General features: G+C 42.2%; 1 protein-coding gene and 1 long non-coding RNA gene across 6 annotated transcripts in view; both read right to left on the bottom strand.

The window, feature by feature from the left end:
- Window positions 1-23,045, bottom strand: part of fbxl17 (F-box and leucine-rich repeat protein 17) — a 950,602-nt gene that overhangs the window by 769,497 nt on the left and 158,060 nt on the right. The window lies entirely within an intron of this gene.
- Window positions 719-6,185, bottom strand: LOC147124470 (uncharacterized). Of its 2 annotated transcripts, XR_015078345.1 has the most exons (3): window positions 2,661-6,032; window positions 2,346-2,547; window positions 719-2,152 (listed from the first exon to the last, which is right to left on the bottom strand). It is a non-coding gene; the product is annotated as an uncharacterized LOC147124470 (long non-coding RNA). The 2 variants fall into 2 exon arrangements; XR_015078344.1 differs by having other exon boundaries at window positions 719-2,547; window positions 2,661-6,185.

The following is a 23,045-nucleotide window of genomic DNA, read 5'->3' as shown; positions in this document are numbered from 1 at the left end:
AAAATATCTCTTTTGCTGGCTCTGCTCCTGCTTGCTGTTATAATGGAAGGAGAAACAGGAAGAAGAGAACCAGAGACAGGAGGCCCGGAGAGTGAAGCATCATCAATGATGACAGCACCCCACACGCAAGTACACGGCCCGGAGTGTGTCTAGGCCTTAACTGATGTTTGAGGAGATGACTGTGCGATGGCTGCACTTCACAAAGGAGGCCGTCAACTGACTCTACGATTTGCTCCATGATGAGTTAAAGCCCGTGCAGCAGAGCCTTAAGTGTAGAAATGAAGGTGACCCCAACTTTTACGCATCCATCTAGGCATCCACAAGGGACCTATGCAGGATTAATGAAGGGGCAGTGAGGGCCTGCATCCAGCAGGTAATGACACCCTGTACCATTGGGTTGGGGAGTTTGCCAGATTTGGAATGTCTGCGGTGGAGCAAAGGCAGAGGGCATTGCTGGCTTCAGTTGCTTGCAGAGCTTTGGGGTTGCCCTCCAATGCTCCCCAGAGAAGGTAGTGAGCATAGTCGTTGCCTTCTGCACCCTGCACAACTTCACCCGACGCAAGGTCTGGATCTTGACATACTGAGGAGAAACCAATCAATCAAAGCAGAAGATCCTGGGCTGCGGCACATCCACAGGAGAGACATCGCTTTGAGAGGCTTTTACCCAATGAGCACACCCCACCGAACTCGCAACCAGAAGGAAAGTCAAACACAGCTCTTAAACTTCAAAAACAAAAAATGTTTATTTATTACAAAAAATGTTTTATATGCTTAGTAAATTAAGTGAAAATTGTTACAAATAAATACAAATGCTGCCTGAAAAACATGAACTTTACTTATCCATTTCCATAAATTGTTACAGGAACTCAAAAAGATCTTAACTAGACCCAGAGAAACTTATTTTAATTACAAACCGTGTTTTATGGCAATGTTGAACTATCTTCAGAAATTTAAACAACTATTTACAAGAATAAACATCAATCAACATTAAGAACCTTTGGAAACCAGAGTTAAACTAATGTAAACTTTAGCAATTGTTACAACTTTGGCAAACTTTGACAAATTTAAATAAATATATAACCTCTTCGCATCAAAAATGCTTTACTTAGCTGCAATAACACATCAAAAACTAGGCAGTCATCGAACATGCGGGACATGATAGTGACGGTCATAATCTTGCAGCCAGGAAGCTTTCCCGCTTCCGGGCAAAGGAGGAGAAAGAGGAAGTAGGAGACAGAGGAATTAAATTCCACCTTCTCCATCATGGCCCTCCACTTGACCCAGAGCCTAGATGAACCCATTGGCCAGCTGCTTCCCTGTCCCAGTAAACATGAATGGTGGGGAGTGGTGGAAAGCTGCCGGGCTGATTAGTCGTGGGCCATGCGAATGGCCGTGTGCTCCTGAACCAGGACTGCTGTTGTATGCATCCCAGGAGGGAGCTCCAGAGCTGCCTCCTGCAGCCTGCTCTGTACAAGTGGCAACATGGCTGCTGTTAAAAGGCCACAGCCCAGGCTGGCGCTGGCAGCAGACAATTGGACACCACCAGGTGCCCTTCCACTGCGGTCCTTATCTGCAGCCCCAGTTAGCAGCCTAATGGCTGGCACGATGGCAGCTGTCAGATCCTGCCAGGCCTTAGTAAGAGACTGGAAGCCATGAGTCATTGCGTCCTCCAGTCTGTCACCCTAAGCCTTGAGAGCAGAAGGCCTCCTGTTCCATTGGTTGTCGCAGCTCTAACATGTTGGCGTTGCGCATTACAGCAGATTTGGAGGCCAAACCCACAAGAAGCTGACATATCCCAGTGTCCTCACGCCCCTCTGATGCTCCATCAGCAGGCACCTTTTCAGGTCTGCAGCTGTCAAAACACAATCCACTGACTCATTCATCCGTGGCTGCCTCCTAGCTGCTCTCTCCAGAGAGGTGGTGGCATTCTCCACCTCCTCAGAGTTTCTGTGTTCCCTGAAACTGGCATCTGGCACTGGAGTGCTCACATGGTGCTGGTACCCAGTTGAGGAGAGCCGGGTGTCTGGCTCTGCTTGGGGGTGGCCTGAAGGTGAGGAGAATAGTACAATTCCAGGAAAGAGCGGAGGTGTGCGGCTTTGGGACTCCCACCCCCACTATTTGCCCTTTCCAAGGCAATGTGCGTATTCTTGGCCTACAAAGACAAAAATAGAGAAATATTAGTCTTGCGGTCATTTGACTATGTGGAACAATTGAAGGTGTTACTGGTCTGCATCGTTCCAGGAGTTTTTGGTGCAAGATCATGATCAACTAATTCCACCTCAAAAACTTGAGTGTGGTGCCCACAGTGGACAAGGAAGAAAGGGAGAATGTGGCAGGTATCGTACCTTCCCTACTCTGGTCAGGTCACTGACTTTCCTAGATGTGGCACTCAGTGCCTCTGGCACCTCTGTCTGCGCCCACCTCGTGTCTGCATGTGATGGCATGGCATGCGCGGGAGCGGAGGAGCCGGTCCTCCCATATCTTGTCCAAGAGGAACTGCAGGTCATCGTCTGCAAAGTTGAAAGCCCTCTTCCCAGCAGTCTTCTCCTGTGAATCAGTCATTTGTAAGAAGGGGAAAATTTGAGACAATGGACACTCTCCACAGAGCTATTTAGGTGAATTAATTAAAAATCTGTACAAGAGAGCTGTGTGCTACTTACCTTGCACGCCTCAGTCTGACTCTGAAGGAAATTCTCTTTCTCGCCCACTTCTACAGTCCTCCACCCCAACACCTCGAGGATCCATTGGATCTGTTCCAATCACGTTCAAACCACACTGGCCAATTACGCCGATTTACAATTCAACTTTCAACCAGCGGCAGCGACCAGAGGCCCGAGACCAGCATCGGACCTAGGAGTGAGCAGCGAGGTCAGGAGGAGGAGCTATAACCCGGCATAAAAACCAGCGGCAGCGACCAGAGGCGTACCAAATCAACAGCAGAGGAGAGAGGTAAAAAATAATCCAAGAGTGACGTCACCAGGAAGCAGGTAAGTGATTGGTTGGATTGGTTGGTGAGTATTTCTTCTTTTTATTACAAGCTTAAATTCGGCGGTTTTTTTCTAGGGTCTGTGCTGTAAGGGAGACAGTTGGTTAACCATTAAACTGGTGTAATTTAGAGGGATTGATTTAATCTAATTAAATAAAAAATTTATAATTAATTACATAGAATGGAGCAGATGATGTGTTACTGTTGTGAGATGTGGGAGCCGGTAGACCCCATTGAGGCTAACGGTGATTACATCTGTGACAAGTGTCTGCTGCTACAGGATCTCCAGCTCCGTGTTGATGAGCTGGAGTCTGAGCTTCAGATACTGCGACACATCAGGGAGGGGGAGAAGTACCTGGACTCTGTATCAGGAGGTGGTCACACCTATGAAGTTAATTAATTCAGATGTAGCCCATGGTCAGGGACTGGACGGTGTGACCATGAGTGAGGCAGGTACGGGGATCCAGAAGGTAGTGTTGGAGGAGCCGCAGCCCTTGCTCTTGTCCAACAGGTTCGAGCTTCTTACTCCCTGTGGAGACGGAAGCAGGGGCTGCAGGGAGGATGAGCAACCTGGCCACAGCACCGTGGAGAGGGGGGCCATTCAAGAGGGGGGAGTAAATAGAAATGTTGTAGTGGTAGGGGTTAGTATTATTAGGGGGATAGATAGAGTTCTCTGCAGCCAAGAGCGAGAGTCCCGTAGGCTGTGTTGCCTACCCGGTGCCAGGGTTAAGGACATCTCCTCTGGGCTGGACAGAAACTTGGAGTGGGAGGGGGAGGATCCAGTTGTCGTGGTCCATGTTGGTACCAACGACATAGATAGGACAAGGAAGGAGGTTCTGCTGAGGGAGTTTGAGCAGCTAGGGGCCAAATTAAAAAGCAGAACCACAAGGGTAATAATCTCTGGATTATTACCTGAGCCACGAGCGAATTTGGCTAGGACAAATAAAATAAGAGAGTAAAATGCGTGGCTCAAAGACTGGTGTGGGAGAAATGGGTTTTGCTTCCTGGGACACTGGCACCAGTACTCGGACAGGAGGGAGCTGTTCCGTTGGGATGGGCTTCACTTGGCCAGTGCTGGGACTAGAGTCCTGGCGGATCATATAACTAGGGCTGTAGAGAGGGCTTTAAACTAACTAGTTGGGGGGAGGTTCCCAGAGAGCAAATAATACAAATGACAACAGAGAAGGTCATAGACTTAGGTAGCAGTGGGGAAATTAAAAACCAGAGCGTGTCAGGAAGGGGTAGAAGGTGTGGAGTAAAAGGTAAAGTAATAAAAAGGGCAATAGCAGGAACTAAGTGTCACAAAACATATTTGAAAGTTCTCTATCTGAATGCACGTAGCATTCGTAACAAAATAGACGAGTTAAAGGCACAAATAGCTACATATGGGTATGATCTTGTGGCCATTACAGAAACATGGCTGCAGGGTGACAATGCCTGGGAATTAAACATACCAGGTTATTTAACAATCAGGAAGGACAGGCAGGAAGGAAGGGGAGGTGGGGTGGCTATGTTAATAAAGGAAGGAATCACTGTAATACAGAGAAATGATATTGGGTCAAAGGATCAGGATAATGAAACAGTTTGGGTGGAGATAAGGAATAATAAGGGGAAAAAAACACTAGTGGGTGTAGTATATAGGCCTCCGAACAGTCGCAACTCGGTTGGACGGAGTATCAATCAGGAAATAGTTGAGGCTTGTAATAAGGGAACATCTATAATTATGGGGGATTTTAACTATCATATAAATTGGATGAATCAAATTGGGCAGGGCTGCCTTGAGGATGAGTTCATTGAGTGTATTAGGGATGGGTTTCTTGAGCAGTATGTAACTGAACCAACCAGGGGGCAAGCAACCTTAGATCTGGTCCTGTGTAACGAGACAGGATTAATTAAAAATGTCCTAGTAAAGGATCCCCTTGGAATGAGTGACCATAACATGGTTGAATTCCATATTCAGTTAGAGGGTGAGGAGGCTGTATCTCAAACAAGCGTGCTAAGCTTGAATAAAGGAGACTATGAAGGTATGAGAGCGGAATTGAGTAAAGTGGATTGGGAAAATAGGTTAAAGGATAAGACGATACATGATCAGTGGTGTACATTTAAGGAGTTATTTTACAAATTCCAAAAAAAGTATATTCCACTGAGAAAAAAAGGGTGTAAAAGAAAAGACAGCCATCCGTGGCTAAGTAAGGAAATTAAGGATAGTATTCGACTAAAAACAAGGGCATATAAGGTAGCCAAATCTAGTGGGAGGATAGAGGATTGGGAAAACTTTAAAAGACAGCAAAAAATAACAAAAAGATTGATTAAGAAAGGGAAGATACATTATGAAAGTAAATTAGCAAAAAATATAAAGACAGATAGTAAGAGTTTTTATAGTTATATAAAAAGAAAAAGGGTGGCTAAAGTAAATGTTGGTCCCTTAGAGGATGAGACCGGGAAATTAATGGTGGGAAATATGGAGATGGCAAAAACACTGAATGAATATTTTGTATCAGTCTTTACAGTAGAGGACACCAAGAATATCCCAACACTTGACAAGCAGGGGGCTATAGGGGGGGAGGAGCTAAATACGATTAAAATCACTGAGGAAGTAGTACTTGGTAAAATAATGGGACTCAAGGCGGATAAATCACCTGGACCTGATGGCTTACATCCCAGGGTTTTGAGGGAAGTGGCGGTAGGGATTGTGGATGCATTGGTAATAATCTTCCAAAACTCCCTGGACTCAGCAAAGGTCCCGGCAGACTGGAAAACTGCTAATGTAACACCCTTATTTAAAAAGGGCAGTAGACAGAAGGCTGGAAACTATAGACCGGTTAGCCTAACATCTGTGGTAGGTAAAATTTTGGAGTCCATTATTAAGGAGACAGTAACAGGACATTTGGATAATCATAATTTAATAAGACAAAGTCAGCATGGTTTTATGAAGGGGAAGTCATGTTTGACAAATTTGCTGGAGTTCTTTGAGGAAGTAACATATAGGGTGGATAAAGGTGAACCAGTGGACGTAGTGTATTTAGACTTCCAAAAGGCATTTGACAAGGTGCCACACAAAAGATTATTGCTTAAGATAAAAAATCACGGGATTGGGGGTAATATTCTGGCATGGATAGAGGATTGGCTATCTAACAGAAGGCAGAGAGTTGGGATAAATGGTTCATATTCAGACTGGCAATCAGTAACCAGTGGTGTTCCGCAGGGGTCAGTGCTGGGTCCCCAACTCTTTACAATCTATATTAACGATTTGGAGGAGGGGACCGAGTGTAACACGTCAAAGTTTGCAGATGATACTAAGATGGGAGGGAAAGTAGTGAGTGAGGAGGACATAAAAAACCTGCAAGGGGACATAGACAGGCTAAGTAAGTGGGCAGAGATTTGGCAGATGGAATACAATACTGGAAAGTGTGAGGTTATGCACTTTGGCAGGAAAAATCGTAGAGCAAGTTATTATCTTAATGGCAAGAAACTTGAAAGTACTGAAGTACAAAGGGATCTGGGGGTCCTGGTGCACGAAACTCAAAAGGTTAGTATGCAGGTGCAGCAAGTGATTAAGAAGGCCAATGGAATGTTGGCTTTCATTGCTAGGGGGATAGAATATAAAAATAGGGAGGTATTGCTTCAGTTGTACAAGGTATTGGTGAGACCGCACCTGGAATACTGCATACAGTTTTGGTGTCCATACTTAAGAAAGGACATACTTGCTCTCGAGTCAGTACAAAGAAGGTTCACTCGATTAATCCCGGGGATGAGGGGATGGACATATGAGGAGAGGTTGAGTAGATTGGGACTCTACTCATTGGAGTTCAGAAGAATGAGAGGCGATCTTATTGAAACATATAAGATTATGAAGGGGTTGGATCGGGTGGATGCAGGGAGGATGTTCCAGATGATGGGTGAAACTAGAACTAGGGGGCATAGTCTTAGAATAAGGGGCTGCTCTTTCAAAACTGAGATGAGGAGGAACTACTTCACTCAGAGGGTGGTAGGTCCATGGAATATGCTGCCCCAAAAAGCTGTCGAAGCTACATCATTACATAAATTTAAAACAGAAATAGACAGTTTCCTAGTAGAAAAGGGAATTAAGGGTTACGGGGAGCGGGCAGGAATTTGGACATGAGTCTAGGTTCGGATAGGTCATGGCCCTGTGGGTAGCGGAGCGGGCCCAGGGGCCGTGTAGCCTGATCCTGCTCCTGTTTTTCGTGTGTCTAATGCTGTTAGATTCAGGAGATAGTCCTGTCATAGTGGATTGGCGGTTAGGATCAGATCAGCCATGATCTTATTGAATGGCGGAGCAGGCTCGAGGGGCCAATTGGCCTACTCCTGCTCCTATTTCTTATGTTCTTATGTATGCTAGTGAGGTTGGTGGGAAATTTGAGCATAACTTGACATTCGCAGAATGGGTGCGGGTATTGACAGAATTTCAGGTCCAACTTCCAGTGGGCTTGAATCCACGCCCTACTGACTCAGGGAAAACGTGCTTCCCGAGCCAAGCCGGCGCTTACATATTTTTAATTAATTTTTTGTTACCTTTGCACAACTCGAGGCTGGTTTCCTAACCCAGCTACTCCTCAGCCTCTTGTTTTTTTATTATTTTCTTTGGGCACGATGATCTGCCCTGCAGCTTCACCTGGGGCCTTCCTGGTGTCTCAGACATTTTCCCCCCCAGGTCTTCCAGCCTGCCGATTTGAACAAAGTAGAGATGGGTGGTGGGATGGGGCGAGGGGAAGTACGCGGGAGTGAAGAGAGTTGAGGGGAAGAAATTGGGAAGAAGAGACAGACGATTAAAGGAGACAGAAAGATTGATGCAGAGGAAGAGAGCGAGATAGAGATAGATTTTGGGGGTAGAGAAACAGGTATCAGGGGACTCAGAGCAAACTGTACCTTGGATTAGCAGGCATTCACTTTATCTCAGTCTGTGACTCAGTTGCTAACCACACTGATGTCAGACACAGTGGGGACTATTCAGCAATCAATCATACTGCCAGGCATGTGGGAGTCAAATAGAGTGGACACAGAAGGCATTCAGGCACGTAGGAACCTAAAGGCAAGTCACACCACCAGGGGTTATGTGACAAGCCACGGAGTAGCACTAACACTTAGCATTGCATAGCCCATTTTTACTTAACAGCACATGGTGCATGAGCTGACTGGCAAGTAATTAATGAGAAATTGGAGCCCCAGTGACTTCCTCCCCCACCCATGAGGGAAGAAGAGAACAAAGAGAGAGCTAGAGAAGCAGAAGAGTAGACAGAGACAGAAAGGCAACACCAGAAAAACACAGGTAAGGGGGACTATCGACCAACTTAACACAAGCAATATCACAGGTTAATTCACTTGTACGAAAGGAAAAGAAGCTTGATAAAGTAGAAAGAAGAAAATGTTATTCACTCTGTTGACTTAATTCAGTCATTTAATTCTTTACTTTGCTCCCTCACAAGCAATAGTTATGCTTGCTCCTTTCTCCTGCCTTGATGCGACTCCACCATCATCTTGCTGAACTAATAGCTGCCCAACTTAGAGTTTTGGCTAATCTTGAGTTATTTCCCTTCCAGAAATTAGCAGATCAACAAAGGGATCAGTTATTTCCGCATTTGCTTCCAAAAATGTGCTAAAGGCAAGTGACAAAAACGCAAACTTTTTTAAGATTGGAGAAATCTATTCTGAATCTGGAAGTGCAGTGATCACATTTGTTGTGAAGGTTCTTGAAGAACCTCAGTATACATGTCCATTCTGTACAATAATTTTTTTGTGGCTTTTCAACATCACCTTGGGTTTAGATTCTCAATAAAAAGTTTACAACATTGGCGAACTGCAGAGCCACCCCCTTCAGGGTATATTTCATTAATAAACTTGGCCGTTGATCATCAAGTGTCAAGTGCATGGGTCTCATGATCAGCATCGACTGGTGCTTCACATACTTGTAATTAAACCTGCTGAAATATCTTGGGCTCCAGGCAATCTAGCCATTTCCTTAGACCATAATAAAATGAGAAGTAGTAAAAGATAGTTAAAGATGCTGCTCAACTGCTAAAGACTGGCTCAAATGCACTGAGCATTCAACCATATAGCAGCCTCTAATGAAATTGCAGGCTGATAAAACTTGAACACATCATCAAACCATTTCAGTCCAACTGTGACATTACCATTCTATCACGCTGACTGGTCTTTGGACATTCTATTGATTCATTGCCATTTTTGATTATATTACCCAAAGTTCCAAAATAGAAAATGGGGGGAAAATACCGGAGATTTGGTGATCCTGTATATAATTAACGGATAGAGGTTCGTATTTGCCTTCTCTCCCCAGAGACGAGTGTGCAAAAGGCCTTGGTCTCAGCCATTAAAAAAAAGTGCTGTATAAATGCACAACATTGTTGTTCAGAGGCACTGACTAATGCCCATCTTCTATCCGTATGATAAACACTAGGCAAGGTGGCTGAAAACAGGAATTTTGCCCTTTTTGTTTGAAATACAGCAGTTCTAAATATATCCCCTTTAATTCTGTGAAAAAAACATATGTAATTTAAGTGGAATGTTGCAGCAGCAATAGGAAATTAGCTGAAACAGAAAACAGTATTGGGTAACGGATATTTTTACAGAATGCAAAGATGGCAACAGTGGCATTTCCAAGGGTCAGTGTTAAGGCAATTGTTCTCCTCAGCAAAAAATATTGAGAGAGACCTGGACCAGGATGTACAAGGCAAAATACTGAACACCACAAAAATGGGCACTGGTTAATTGTGAAGAGGGCCAAAAGTGACTTCAGGAAGATGTAGGCAGGTTCATAGATTGGGCAGCTGGCTGCTACATGAAATTTAATGCAGAGAAATACGAGGTGATGTATTTTCAGAACGACAATGAGGGCGTATATAATGGACACTTATATAGCAGAATTTAATAGATTCTGCATTATTTAACATTCGTGCACAAAGTAACAAGGCCTTCCATCTCTAATTATGGCACTTGAAGGAAATATTTGGCAGATCTGGAGATTGACGGTGACTGGCACAGAACATCACAGACATTCATTGTGCATGGTATTCTTTTGATCCTAAAGATCCCAGAGATAGTGGCTGTAGGGATCCTTAAAGCTCCAATTTATTTGCATCCATTTCAGAGTATAAAGGTTAATTGGATGTAATCAAAAATGTTAACACTGAACAAATGTTGTACTCGATCTTCTGTCAGGTTTTCCATTCATTCAGAAGCCAATGGGAATTAATTATTTGGGAATTATAATCTCCCCAGAGTTAAAAAAACATCCCAAATGTAAATTAGGAGCAGATAGGATCAAAGGTAGATTTTGATTCCAAGAGATGGCATCTGGTACCCTCTATCTTTGGGCTAGAATAAATATATAAAATATTTTAGGATTTAACGACCTGTTTGCAATAATTTCCCAACTATATTCTCGAAATGGTTTCAAAAGAGTAAAGCAATATATTAGACAAATTACAGATTAGAAAATGCACAATTAACTTGATTGAGCTTCAGAAGTCAGAGAAAGGCCATAGAACTTCGTCTGTTTTACTCAAACGTTTATTATATCACTTTCCAATTAGGCAATATGAATACGTGATCAAGGTTAACTGCCTTCGTAGATGTTACTAGAAACATCAACAAAGCTTCCCCACTGTCAAACTTATGACTATAAGAATAAGGTTGGGGAAACTAAGAAACAGGTCAGGAGAGTCAAGAGACAAAAATCAGGAAACATAAAACATAATGTGAAAGGCTTTGAGACCTATATTGCAAATAGGAAGTCAGGTAAACAATGGGACCCCTAAGGGAGTCCAAATGGAACATCATATCCAGTGATCAAGGAATGGCATTATAAATTATTTGCACCTGCAATTTGCAGAAGAAACATTAGACAGCTGCCCTACTGTTGGCATAAAATTTCTAGGGCAAGAGGATGAGGTTCCAAGAAAAATAGATGTAACTGATGAATGGGTGATGGACAGACTGACAACACTGAAGGAGGCCAAGACCACAGGTCCAGGATACTTAACGAAGTAGCTAATTAAACTGGTAATGTTGTAGAGGATTTATTTAGGCAAGATCCCAACAAACTTGTAACACTAAGGTTTCAGTGACTGTGGGTATGAGGGAAGTCTGAAGACGAGGGATATTGGAAAGGGGAAAATAGATAGTCTTTGTGATAAATGCGATATGAGATTTGATGCTCTGGTCAGATACGTCAAGGTCCCAGCCTTATCTGCCAGTTTCCATGGGATCAAATTTGGGACCGAGCCTGCATCTGCCCCAAACAAGGTCACCCATGTCAGAGTGGGTGTGGTCAGGGATTGGGACTCCCAGACCAGTTCCTCATCCCCGGTCTGTACGTTCAGTGAAAGGAGGCATATTGGCCACTGCAGAGGCACAAGTGGAACCTACCTGTGCCCAGGCAAAGGTCCTGGCCTTGACTCCCAAAGAAATTCTGCCATTGATGTGGACAACTCAGCCCCTTTTGCTAAGCAATGGGAGGGTTCGGGGACCCGAAGAAAATTTTTAATGCTGCTGGTGCCGACACAAACCAGAAGCTGTTGCCCACCACGGCAATACTACTGCCAGACATCACCAGAAATAGTTCAGGCCCATCATATGGAGCTCTTACTGCTTTCGTTTTTCTGTCAATTCACTATGTTTTATAATCATAAGTGTTTCTTTAATTATGATACATCAAGCTCGACAAATTTGTTCTCAAAAGTTAGACCAGCACATTTCAACAATTGCCCATAATTCATTTTTCTTTTTGCTGCCAATTTTCACCCTTCGTGAATGCACTGGCTAATTACTGAGGTACCGTTCCAACAGCATTGATGAGTACCCTCCAGTACCTACCCCAAGTGTCTCTTTTTCACATTAACAGAGACAGCAGGCTTTGAATTGTGGAGGTTATCACAGCTGAGCCCAAGCCAGATCCTGAACTCGACCGATATGCACACTGCTCTGGATAGCAAACAGGAGGGGGCATGTTGTCTGATCTTCCCCACTCCTGGTCCAAGAGTGCTGGTGCCAATTTCTGTTAAGACAGCACAGACCAGAAATCAAATCTGGGCCCTTCAGCTCTTTATGGCTAAGTAATACTTTGGGGGGCACATTATCTGGACAATCATTCAACGGAGAGCTGATCATGTTGTACGGGGGATTCCAATGCAGAGAGAATAATGTTTTTTTTTTAAACTTCCATTGATTACAAAATGTGCTTGTTCTTGTTCTAAAATTAAGTATTAAGACTTAATGGAATAAACACCGTACTTCAGTTTCACAGATAATACCCTAATAACCAATATGTCATCCAAGGAACTGTATTCTCCAATAGAGCACTTCTAATAATTTCAGGATCAAGAAAATGTTAGATTATTGACGAGCAAAAGGATTAATGTCAAGCTTGCACTGAATGGAAGGGGCAAGCACAAAGTCTTCTACTAACCGACAAAATTGAAACACTGGGCATTGTTAATAAACGTATCTGCAATAAAGGGTGTACACCAAGGAATTATTTTTGACTCCAACAGTCCATCAAATACTGTTTCTATGGTATGATGTTGCTGAAATATTTCAAGGAAAAGATGCGGCCAATATTTCTTTATTATCATTAGGCTTGGAGTAGTTATGGAAAAGGACAAGGAAAAGTCAAATGTGAAAATACTCAACTGGAGGAGGGCTAATTTCAGTGTGCTGAAAAAGAATCTGGCCCAGTTAGATTGAAATCAAAGATTGTCAAGTAAAACACAAAATGAACAATGGGACGCCTTCAAAAAGGAGTTAGTTCAGGTACAGACTTGACACATTCCCACGAGGGGGAAAGAGAGGGCATCTAAAGCTTGAGCTCCCTAGATGACGAAAGGTACAGAGGTTAAAATGAAACAGAAAAAGGAGGCTTATAATAAATGTCAGGCTCATAATTCAGTAGAAAATCAAGCTGAATCCAAAAAGTACAGAGAAGAACTGAAAAAGGAAATAAGAGGGGCAGAGAGAGAGTAAGAGAACCTATAAACAGTAAAAAAAAGTCAAAGGGAGGGTGGGACCAATTAGGAACCAAAAAGGAGATCTTGTGAAGACAGAGGGCATGGCTAAGGTACTGATTGAGTACTTTGCATCTGTCTTCCCTGAAGAGGAGGATGCTGCCAACGTCACAGTAAAGGAGGAGGTAGTAGAGAAATTCAACAGGATGTCAGCCGTGGCTCAGTGGTAGCACTCTCACCTCTGAGTCAGAAGGTTGCAGGTTCAAGTCCCACTCCAGAGTCTTGAGGACAAAAATCGAGGCTGACACTCCAGAGCAGTACTGAGAGTGTGTCTTTCGGATGCTGCCAATGTAGCAGTAAAGGAGGAGACAGTAGCGATAATTGGATAGGATAAAAATAGATAAAGAGCATGTACTTAAACAGCTGGTAGTCCTCAAAGTAGAAAAGTCACCTAGCCCAGATAGGATGCATTCTAGGTTACTGAGGGAAGTAAGGGTGAAAATTGTGGAGGCTCTGGCCACAATCTTCCAATCCTCCTTGGATATGGGGGTGTTGCCAGAGAACTGAAAGATTGAAAATGTTACATCCCGGTTTAAAAAAAGGGGAGAGTGATCAACCCGGCAACTACAGGCCAGTCATCCCAACGTTGGTGGTGGGGAAACTTTTAAAAACAATAATCAACAAAATTAATTGGCACTTGGAAAAATATGCATTAATAAATGAAAGCCTGCATGGATTTGTTAAATGCAAATTGCATTTGATTAACCTGATTGAGTTCTTTGATGCAGTAATGGAGAGGGTTGAGGGGGGTAGTGGGCCTGATGTGTACATGGACTTTCAAAAGACGTTTAAAGTACCATAGAACAGACTTGTTAGCAAAATTAAAGCCCATGGGGTTAAAGAGACAGTGGCAGCATAGATATACTGTGGAACAGAAAGCAGAGAATAGTGGTGAATGGTTGTTTTTCAGACTGGACGGAAGTATACAGTGGTGTCCCCTGGGGTCAGTGTTGGGACCACTTCTCTTGATATATATTATTGACCTGGACTTGGTTATACAGGGCATAACTGCAAAGATTGCAGAGGACATGAAACTCTGAAAAGTAAAAAAAAGTGAGGAGGACAGTAACAGACTTCAGAAGGACATATACAGACTGGTGAAATGGGCAGACACATGGCAGATGAAATTTAGCACAGGGAAGTGTGAAGTGATATATTTTGGTAGGAAGAATGAGGAGAGGCAACATAAGCTAAACGGTAGAATTTTAAAGGGTGTGCAGGAACAGAGAGACCTGGGGGTGTGAGTACACAAATCTTTGAAGGTGGCAGGACAAGTTGAGAAGGCCGTTAAAAAAAAAATACTTCTTGGTTTTATAAATAGAAGCATAGAGTACAGAAGCAAGGAAGTTAAGCTAAACCTTTATAAAGCACTGGTTAGGTCTCAGCTGGAGTACAGCATTCAATTGTGGGCACGACACTTTAGAAAGGATGTCTAGACCTTGGAGCGGATGCAGAAGTGATTTACGAGAATGGTAACAAGGATCAGGGTTTTCAGTTACATTGAGAGACTAGAGAACTGGGGTTCTTCTCCTGAGAGCAGAGAAGGTTAAGGGGAATTTATACAGGTGTTCAAAATCATGACGTGTTTGGATCGGGTAAATAAGGAGAAACTGCTTCCAGTGGCAGAAGGGTCGGTAACCAGATTTAAAATAATTGGCAGAAGAACATGAGGGAAAAAAACTTTATACAGCAAGTTGTTGTGATCTGGAAAGCACTGCCGGGGGGGGGGGGGGGGGCGTAGAAACAGATTAATTGGTCACTTTCAAAAGGAAATTGGATAAATACATGAAGGGCAAAACGTTGCAGGGCTATGGGAAAGAGCAGGGGAGTGGGACTAGTAGGATAGTTCTTTCAAAGAGCCAGCCCAGGTACGATGGGCCGATGGCCTCTTTCTGTGCTGCACCATGCGATGATCTTTGATATTCCTCTTTAAGGAATGCTGTATAAATTCTCTCAAACATTGCCCTCTACAGTGACTAATACTCTATTCATTGCACTTGTGCCTCATCAAAAGTACATGACATCCTCAGATGTATAATGATTTTTTTATATTTTATACACGCAAGAGGAGTAGCTAAGAAGAATATTTAAAGCATAAAAAGTAATTTATTTTGGGGAAAAAGACCGTTAGCTTTGCAGTTATAAACTAGAGTTTTATAAATATGACAGCAAAATGTTATGCTAGCTAGATTCAATTGCAGAAGTAAGCAACTAACGAGAGTTCAGTGGTGGTGATGAATGCAGGGATAGCAAAAACAAAATCTAGAGTAAACACTTAATAGAACAGGCTACCAAAGTAATGAGCATGCAGAAATATTGATTTTTTTTTTTTTAATTCTCTCATCATGTGTATAGATTAAGCAGATAGAAACTTAAGCTGCAAGGGTGGAAAGAAGTACTTTTAATGAAAGGTCATGCCCCTCCCGTGCACCATCTTCCCACCCACCACCCCAAAAAAACTGTTTAAAATGCAACTCAACCTTGTAAGAGAGAATTTAAATTGAAGGTAATTTCCTCTCTTCCACATAAACCTGCCAGTTCAGGTCACCAGGAGAGCCACTAAACTGACTTGAAGTGCAGGCCAAGTTAGCAACCGTATCCACAAAGAGTAAGACAGATTGGCTTCAAGATGGAAACAGCTGGATACACACCAGGAGGATGATCTGCACTTCCCTAAAGAATCATTCTGATAAAGCCCTTAGCTGACTCCAGCTGAGCAGCTACCTGCAGATTGTGGAACTCTGAAACACGAGTCTATACAGAAGACAGAAAATAGCATTAAACTTGTTATCTCGCACACAAAGTGCGAGTTTCCTTTCTGGGATTTGTTTCTCTAGATGGGGAGAGGGATAAAACCGTGGCACTTTCAGGCTTACATTTTCCTTTAAAAAAAGCATTTCCATCAAACTGTTCATGGAAACGATAATATTAATCACATTTTCATACAATAACCAGAAGGAAATTAAAATAGCAAAAATAAGTTGGAAATATACATTTTACAATTTCTGCAAATTGAAGAGTTTTATTTACTTGAGCATGAAAACACTGGACATCAATTATCAACACCTTGCAAGGTATCTAGTTATTGAGCTTGAATATTTAGTTCAACTTTTTTCTTGCACAGATTCATAATCCAACAATGCATATATAGCTGCTTCCTATTTGCAAAGATATCACAGCAATGTGTCACAAGACTTCCCACAGAAAAAGACAAGCCATTATGGAACAGCTTATTACATCTCATATTTGAAAACATCTCTTATAGTTACTGTGAAGTGCAGCAACTGTTGTGCACAGCAAAATTTAAAAGTCAGCACTGAGATGAATGACCACTTCATTTACCTTGAAGTAAGCTGACATGTCACATCAAAGATATGGTGCAGAAAGTACACCTGTATTACAAATTAAGGCTTGCAATAAAGACCACTGGCTCATCTTGAAGTACAATTATGCTTTAATGGCTGTGATCCAAATCATTTAACTGTTATGCTAATTTGCTGCTCATTATTACTATGATTACATTCAAGAGAAAAAACCCACAGTGGTTTTCAATGGCTGTCTGTGTACAAAAGAATATAGTCAGGCACAAAGCACTTCCAATGGTCCTGTAAACAACCTGGCTTTATCACCAAATTAGTGCAATTAAAAATATCAACCCATTGTATTTCTCCCACATTAAAATTATAATTGAAATACTTAATACTAGCTGCTCGAACATCACAAGCCATGATGAGCAAACAAGCCAAAATAGGCAGCTTTCAAAAGCATTTCTCTCTTCCCACCCCCGCACCACCAATTTCCTAACTTATCTTTCAGCAGCCTTCTGCCGATGGTATTCTCACCAACTGCTGGGATCACATTATTTTTGTTGCATTTCTTATTCTGATCAAGTCGTTCAGTACTTAAACATCTTGTAAATGATAATGGCCCAGAATTTGCAGTCAGTGACAAACTTCACAAACATTTTTTATTGGGCGTGAATTTGTGGTCGGTATGACGGTGAACTCGGAGTATGCAGTCATACCACCTTTGAAACTGACAGCAACTTTGTGATTTGGCCCATGCACTTGCTTAAAGTCGCAGTCAGTCAATGGCAGCGCTCTGCCCACCCCCCAACAGAGCCAGCAATCAGTGAAATCTCTTAAATCATTCAAACAGGTGAAAACTTCGGCTCTTCCGCAGTAATTACGCTGTTAAATTCCCCACTAAAAGTTAGACCCAAGGTGATTTCGGTGTAACTGGGGTTTTAACAGCGTATTAACTGCTAAACAAATGTTAAGGGCCTGAAAAACTCATTTTAATTTTGTGCAGTGTGAAATTTGTCCATTTTAATCAAAATTAAAATTTTAAAGTAACTTAAAAAAAAAAAAAACATTTTTTTGAAAAGTTTGTGCATTTTTATTTCAGGTTTGCCTTTTCCCCACGTGAGAACCCCAGTCTTTCTTTTGCTCTCTCTAACTATTTTAAAAAGTTAGAATTTTAAGGGCTTACTCACTTCCTTGTTCGCTGTGTGAGAATTCTGCCTTTTGATTGGCTGCTTAGACAGCTTGTTGATGTCACTGCAGCTCGAACAAGAGGATCCCCATTAAGTTCCGTTCCATCGAATTCAAGGTCGGAAAACCCAAAGTTCGCAACGCAGGTATTGAGAGATCCTTGTGCGGAATGTACTTCGGGGCCAGCGGCTAACGGGCTAGTATTTTAAAAATCCAGTAATTTTCGACTATAATGGGGAAATTTGACATTTCACAAATATAAAGTGTTTTTCAGGGCCAGAATGGTCGTTCAGCAATCATTATGCCGTTAAGACCTCAGTTACACCTATTCCGACAAGGTTTAACTTTTAGTGGGGTGTTTAACAGCGCAATTAGATCGGAAAAGCTTACGTTATCACCAGTTCCACTGATTGCTAGCTATTGGTGGCAGGGGGGGTGGGGGGAAAGCAAGAGGGGAGAGGCGGGCCTGACGGAGCAGTGAATATCTGACCTTAGCTCCAGAATTTCCGCATTTAGATGTGCATGCGCTAACTCCTGAAGTTATGATCAGTTTCAGAAGGTAATGACGACGAATGCTAACAGTCATTACCACCGCAATGTCCAGGCCAATGTTGCACTGAGAACTGAAAAAACATAACAGGTCTGTCTGCAACTGAAAATTGAAACGGTGGTCTAATGTTTCAGTGTCTTCAGCAGAATATGGACATAAATTATTAGTTCTATATAAACAACTTTATCCACTTTTTCCTTTTCACAGAGGCTGACAGAATTACTGTGCATTTCCAGCATTTTCTGTTTGTAACATATCCTGTTGGAAGGTCTTATGTTCAACTGCATTTCTAAAATGTTTCTGAATGAAGCATTCCGTAAACTTGACAAAGTAAGAAGCTGGCCAAGTGCTGGGGCTCACCAAGACTGCCTTGCTGGCTGCCATTTCCTCTCAAAGTCCTTTCCCAACCCCCAGCTGCAACCTGATGTGTCAATGAGTTCATTAGCACAGATGCTGTTCAGATATCACAACTGCTGTTCCATCCAATGCTACAATATTATGAGAGCATTTCCAACTGCTACTCTTCAACTGTGCAAGAACTAACTCCGAATGACCAAGATTTTATTCTGAATAGGATATACAAGGTCACTTTTCGAACAAACGCAAGTTAACTAAAACTACTGCAGACAGCAGTGCAAACATTTGGGCAACGAAAGCTTGGTAGTGAATCTTGCAGGTCTTAATTAAAATACAGCATCCACATAAGCCCCACCTGGTAACAAATGAAGAGGTTTGACAAAAATCATCTCATAGAAACATAGAAGATAGAAACATAGAAGATAGGAGCATGAGCAGATCATTCGGCCCCTCAAGACTGTTCCGCCATTTAATGAGATCATGGCTGATCATCCAAATTCAGTACCCTGTCCCTGCTTTCTCCCCATATCCCTTGATCTTGTTATAATACATGTGACGATACAATCTCTGAAGTAATTTTATGTTTCGTGGAGATGAGGTGAAAGTGGAGAACTGGAAAAAGTAGCAGCTATACCAGAGCCATTCTACAATTCATACAGTTTGCGATTAAAGTTTGTGTTTTAATTAACCTATCTAACCGGTGTTATAAATAGTAAGGTGATTAGAACTTGCAGAGATGAATTCTCTCTCATTCGTGATGCTGAGCTCAACTCACATCGGGTTTTCTCATTGATGATTTTTAACACTGGCTCAGTGTGCAATACAAGGAACATCCCACGGCACAATATGTGTCCTTCACAAAACTCCACTCTGAGGTAGTATCAGGGAAATGTGACGAGTGACATTTATGATCAGCAACAGTGATGTACTGTAATTTTCAATCTGTCAGAAGTTATGAAATTGTGTTTACATTTAAAAGCTACATGCACCAAAGTAGGCAACACTTTTAAAGCCAAGATGAGTCATCATTCCTCCTAATGAGCAACACTTGGAAGATCTAAATGTGTTCTCTTTATGCCATCAAACAGTCATGAAAGCAGAATCTATGACATTTGTAAAAAGTTTTGATTAACATTTGTGCCAGTTGAAGAATGAGGTCTCCCCTTCTATTCAGATAGAGTAGTACTTAACAGCACTGGGTGATGGGATCAGGCATGCAGCATTCTTATGTCATGTCAGTGGGCCCCAATTTCAAAACACAGCCATTGCAATGGCAAGTCGTAAGTACCATCAGATTCAGTAGATGCTATTCAATTCTATTTTGGGCTACCTTCACGGTAAAAGGAACATGACCTGAAGCACAGATACAAGATCCGATTCTGAAAGATTGATTAACTTCAAAAATGGACAGAATGAGAATAGTTAGTGCTGTATAGATATTTCCTCCAATGTTATATCATTTTTACCTCTGCTGCGTCAGAATGACATCACTGGACTGTATTCGATAAGTTATGATAATTTTACATCCAATTTACAACAGGCCATTCGGCCCAACGGGTCTAACCAGTGTTTGTGCTCAACATGGGCCTTCTCACCCAAATCCATCTAACCCTGTCAGCATATCCTTCTATTTCTATCTCCCTCGTGTACTTAGCTAGCTTTCTCTTAAATGCATCTATGCTAGTCGTCTCAACTACTCCATGTGACAGCAAGTTCCACATTCTAACCACTTTCTGGGTAAAGAAGTTTCTCCTGAATTTCTTCTCGGATTTATTAGTGACTATCTTATATTAATGACACCTAGTTTTGGACTTCCCCCACAAGTGAAAACACCTTCTGTACATCTACCCTATCAAACCCTTTCATTATCTTAAAGTCCTCCAATAGGTCACCCCTCAGCCTTCTCTTTTAGAGGGAAAAAGAGCCTCAGTCTTTCCTGATGGTTATAACCCCTCAACTCTGGTATCATCCTTGTAAATCTGTTTTGCGGTGCAACAAAGGTTCAGTAGATTGATTCCTGGGATGAGAGGGCTGTCCCATGATGAAAGATTGTGTAGAATGGGCCTATACTCTCTGGAGTTTAGAAGAATGAGGTGTGATCTCATTGAAACATACAAGATTGTGAAGGGGATTGACAGGGTAGATGCCGAGAGGTTGTTTTCCCTGGCTGGAGAGTCTAGAACTAGGGGGCATAGTCTCAGGATAAGGGGTCAGCCATTTAAGACCGAGATGAGGAGGAATTTCTTCACTCATAGGGTTGTGAATCTTTGGAATTCTCTGCCCCAGAGGGCTGTGAATGTGGAGTCTTTCAGTATATTCAAGGCCGAGATAGATTGATTGTTGGACTCTAGGGGAATCAAGGGATATGGAGATCGGGCGGGAAAGTGGAGTTGAGGTCCATGATCAGCCATGATCTCAGTGAATGGTGGAGCAGGCTCGATGGGCCGTATGGCCTACTCCTGCTCTTACTTCTTATGTTCCGTGCCTCAATATCATTTTGCAATATGGAGACTAGAACTGTGCACAGTACTTGAAGTGTGATCTAACCAAGATTCAATAGCAGTTTTAGACTTTTAATACAAGTCTAAAATGTTTCATTACTTCTGTCTATCACATTACAAATATGAACAGCCATCTTGTTTTTTAGCAGCAAATGATGGGACAGTCGACTAGGCTGTACTAAATGTGCGCCCAGGTTTATCCAATTTACCAGTGTCCCAGCACAGCACATGCTGAATTCCTAAACTGTAGGAATCCATGAGGATACTTCAGAAATACAAGCCATGAATACTGAACAAAGATGCAATCATAGAATTAAAGTACCTGGCAAATGAGTTCTTAAATGTGCAATTATTACTTTATGGTTTGTAATTATATTTCTCTAGCTGCTATCTAGTGTCAGGTTTACTGAAATTTAAAAAAGTTTCTCTCTTGATGTTCCTTCCTGATGGGATTGCCTGACTAAGGAGCAAACAAGTAATACTCAATTAACTCTTTAGCATGTGTGCTAACATTTGACCCTATAACTAATGTTCCCTTTAAGCACAGCACTCCAGGGATCCCATGCAGCTGACTTGCCAGCTTTTCAATGCAAAAACCGTGCATGCAAGCGATTTTGAATGGGTCGCTCAGCCCCTCAAAAGGGGCTGTGCGGCAGCAAAACAAATTACAGGGAACTCTATTAGTTGCAACTCTATTGGTCGGAGTATAAATCAGGAAATAGTTGGGGCTTGAAAAAGGGAACAGCTATAATCATGGGAGATTTTAACTTCCATATTGACTGGACAAATCAAATTGGGCAGGGCAGCCTTGAGGAAGAGTTCATAGAGTGCATTAGGGACGGGTTCCTTGAGCAGTATGTCACTGAACCAACCAGGGGGCAGGCAATTTTAGATCTGGTCCTGTGTAATGAGACAGGATTAATAAAAAATGTCCCAGTAAAGGATCCCCTTGGAATGAGTGACCATAACATGGTTGAATTCCAAATTCAGTTTGAGGGTGAGAGTTGGATCTCAAACCAGCGTACTAAGTTTAAATAAAAGGAGACTATGAAGGTATGAGAGCAGAGTTGACTAAAGTGGACTGGGAAAATAGATTAAGGTGTAAGATGGTACAGGAGCAGTGGTGTACATTCAAGGAGATATTTCACAAATTTCAAGAAAAATATATTCCACTGAGGAAAAAGGGGTGTAAAAGAACAGACAGCCATCCGTGGCTAAGTAATAAAGGATAGTATCCGACTGAAAACAAGGGCATATAAAGCAGCCAAATCTAGTGGGAGGATAGAAGATTGGGAAGCATTTAAAAGCCAGCAAAGAATAACTAAAAGATTCATTAAGAAAGGGAAGATAGATTATGAAAGTAAACTAGCAAAAAATATAGAAAATAGCAAGAGTATCTACAGTTATATAAAAAGAATAAGGGTGGCTAGTGAATGTTAGTCCCTTAGAGGACGAGACCGGGAAATTAGTGGTGGGGAACATGGAGATGGCAAATACGCTGAACAAATATTTTGTATCAGTCTTTACAGTAGAGGACACTAAAAATATCCCAACACTGGACAAACAGGGGGCTATGGGGGGAGGGGGGGCGGGCGGGAGGAGCTAAACACAATTAAAATCACTAAGAAGATGGTACTCGGTAAGATAATGGAACTTAAGGCAGATAAATCCCCTGGACCTGACGGCTTACAGCCTAGGGTCTTGAGAGAAGTAGCGGTAGGGATTGCAGATGCATTGATGGTAATTTTCCAAAACTCCCTGGATTCAGGAAAGGTCCCAGCAGATTGGAAAACTGCTAATGTAATGCCCTTATTTAAAAAGGGAGGTAGACAAAAGGCTGGAAACTATAGACCAGTTGGGCTAACATCTGTGGTTGGTAAAATGTTGGAGTCCATTATTAAGGAAGCAGTAACAGGACATTTGGATAAGCATAATTTAATCGGACAGAGTCAGCATGGTTTTATGAAGGGGAAATCATGCTTGACAAATTTGCTCGAATTCTTTGAGGACGTAACAAACAGGGGTGGATAAAGGAGAACCAGTGGATGTGGTGTATTTGGACTTCCAAAAGGCATTTGATAAGGTGCCACACAAAAGATTACTGCACAAGATAAAAAATCA

The sequence above is a fragment of the Somniosus microcephalus genome, chromosome 1 (genome assembly GCF_052327205.1).
Source record: "Somniosus microcephalus isolate GS21.2 chromosome 1, FLI_Smic_1.0, whole genome shotgun sequence".
Classification (NCBI taxonomy): Eukaryota; Metazoa; Chordata; class Chondrichthyes; order Squaliformes; family Somniosidae; genus Somniosus; species Somniosus microcephalus.
Note: the sequence above shows the minus strand (reverse complement) of the source record. Positions and strands in the feature narration are given on the sequence as shown.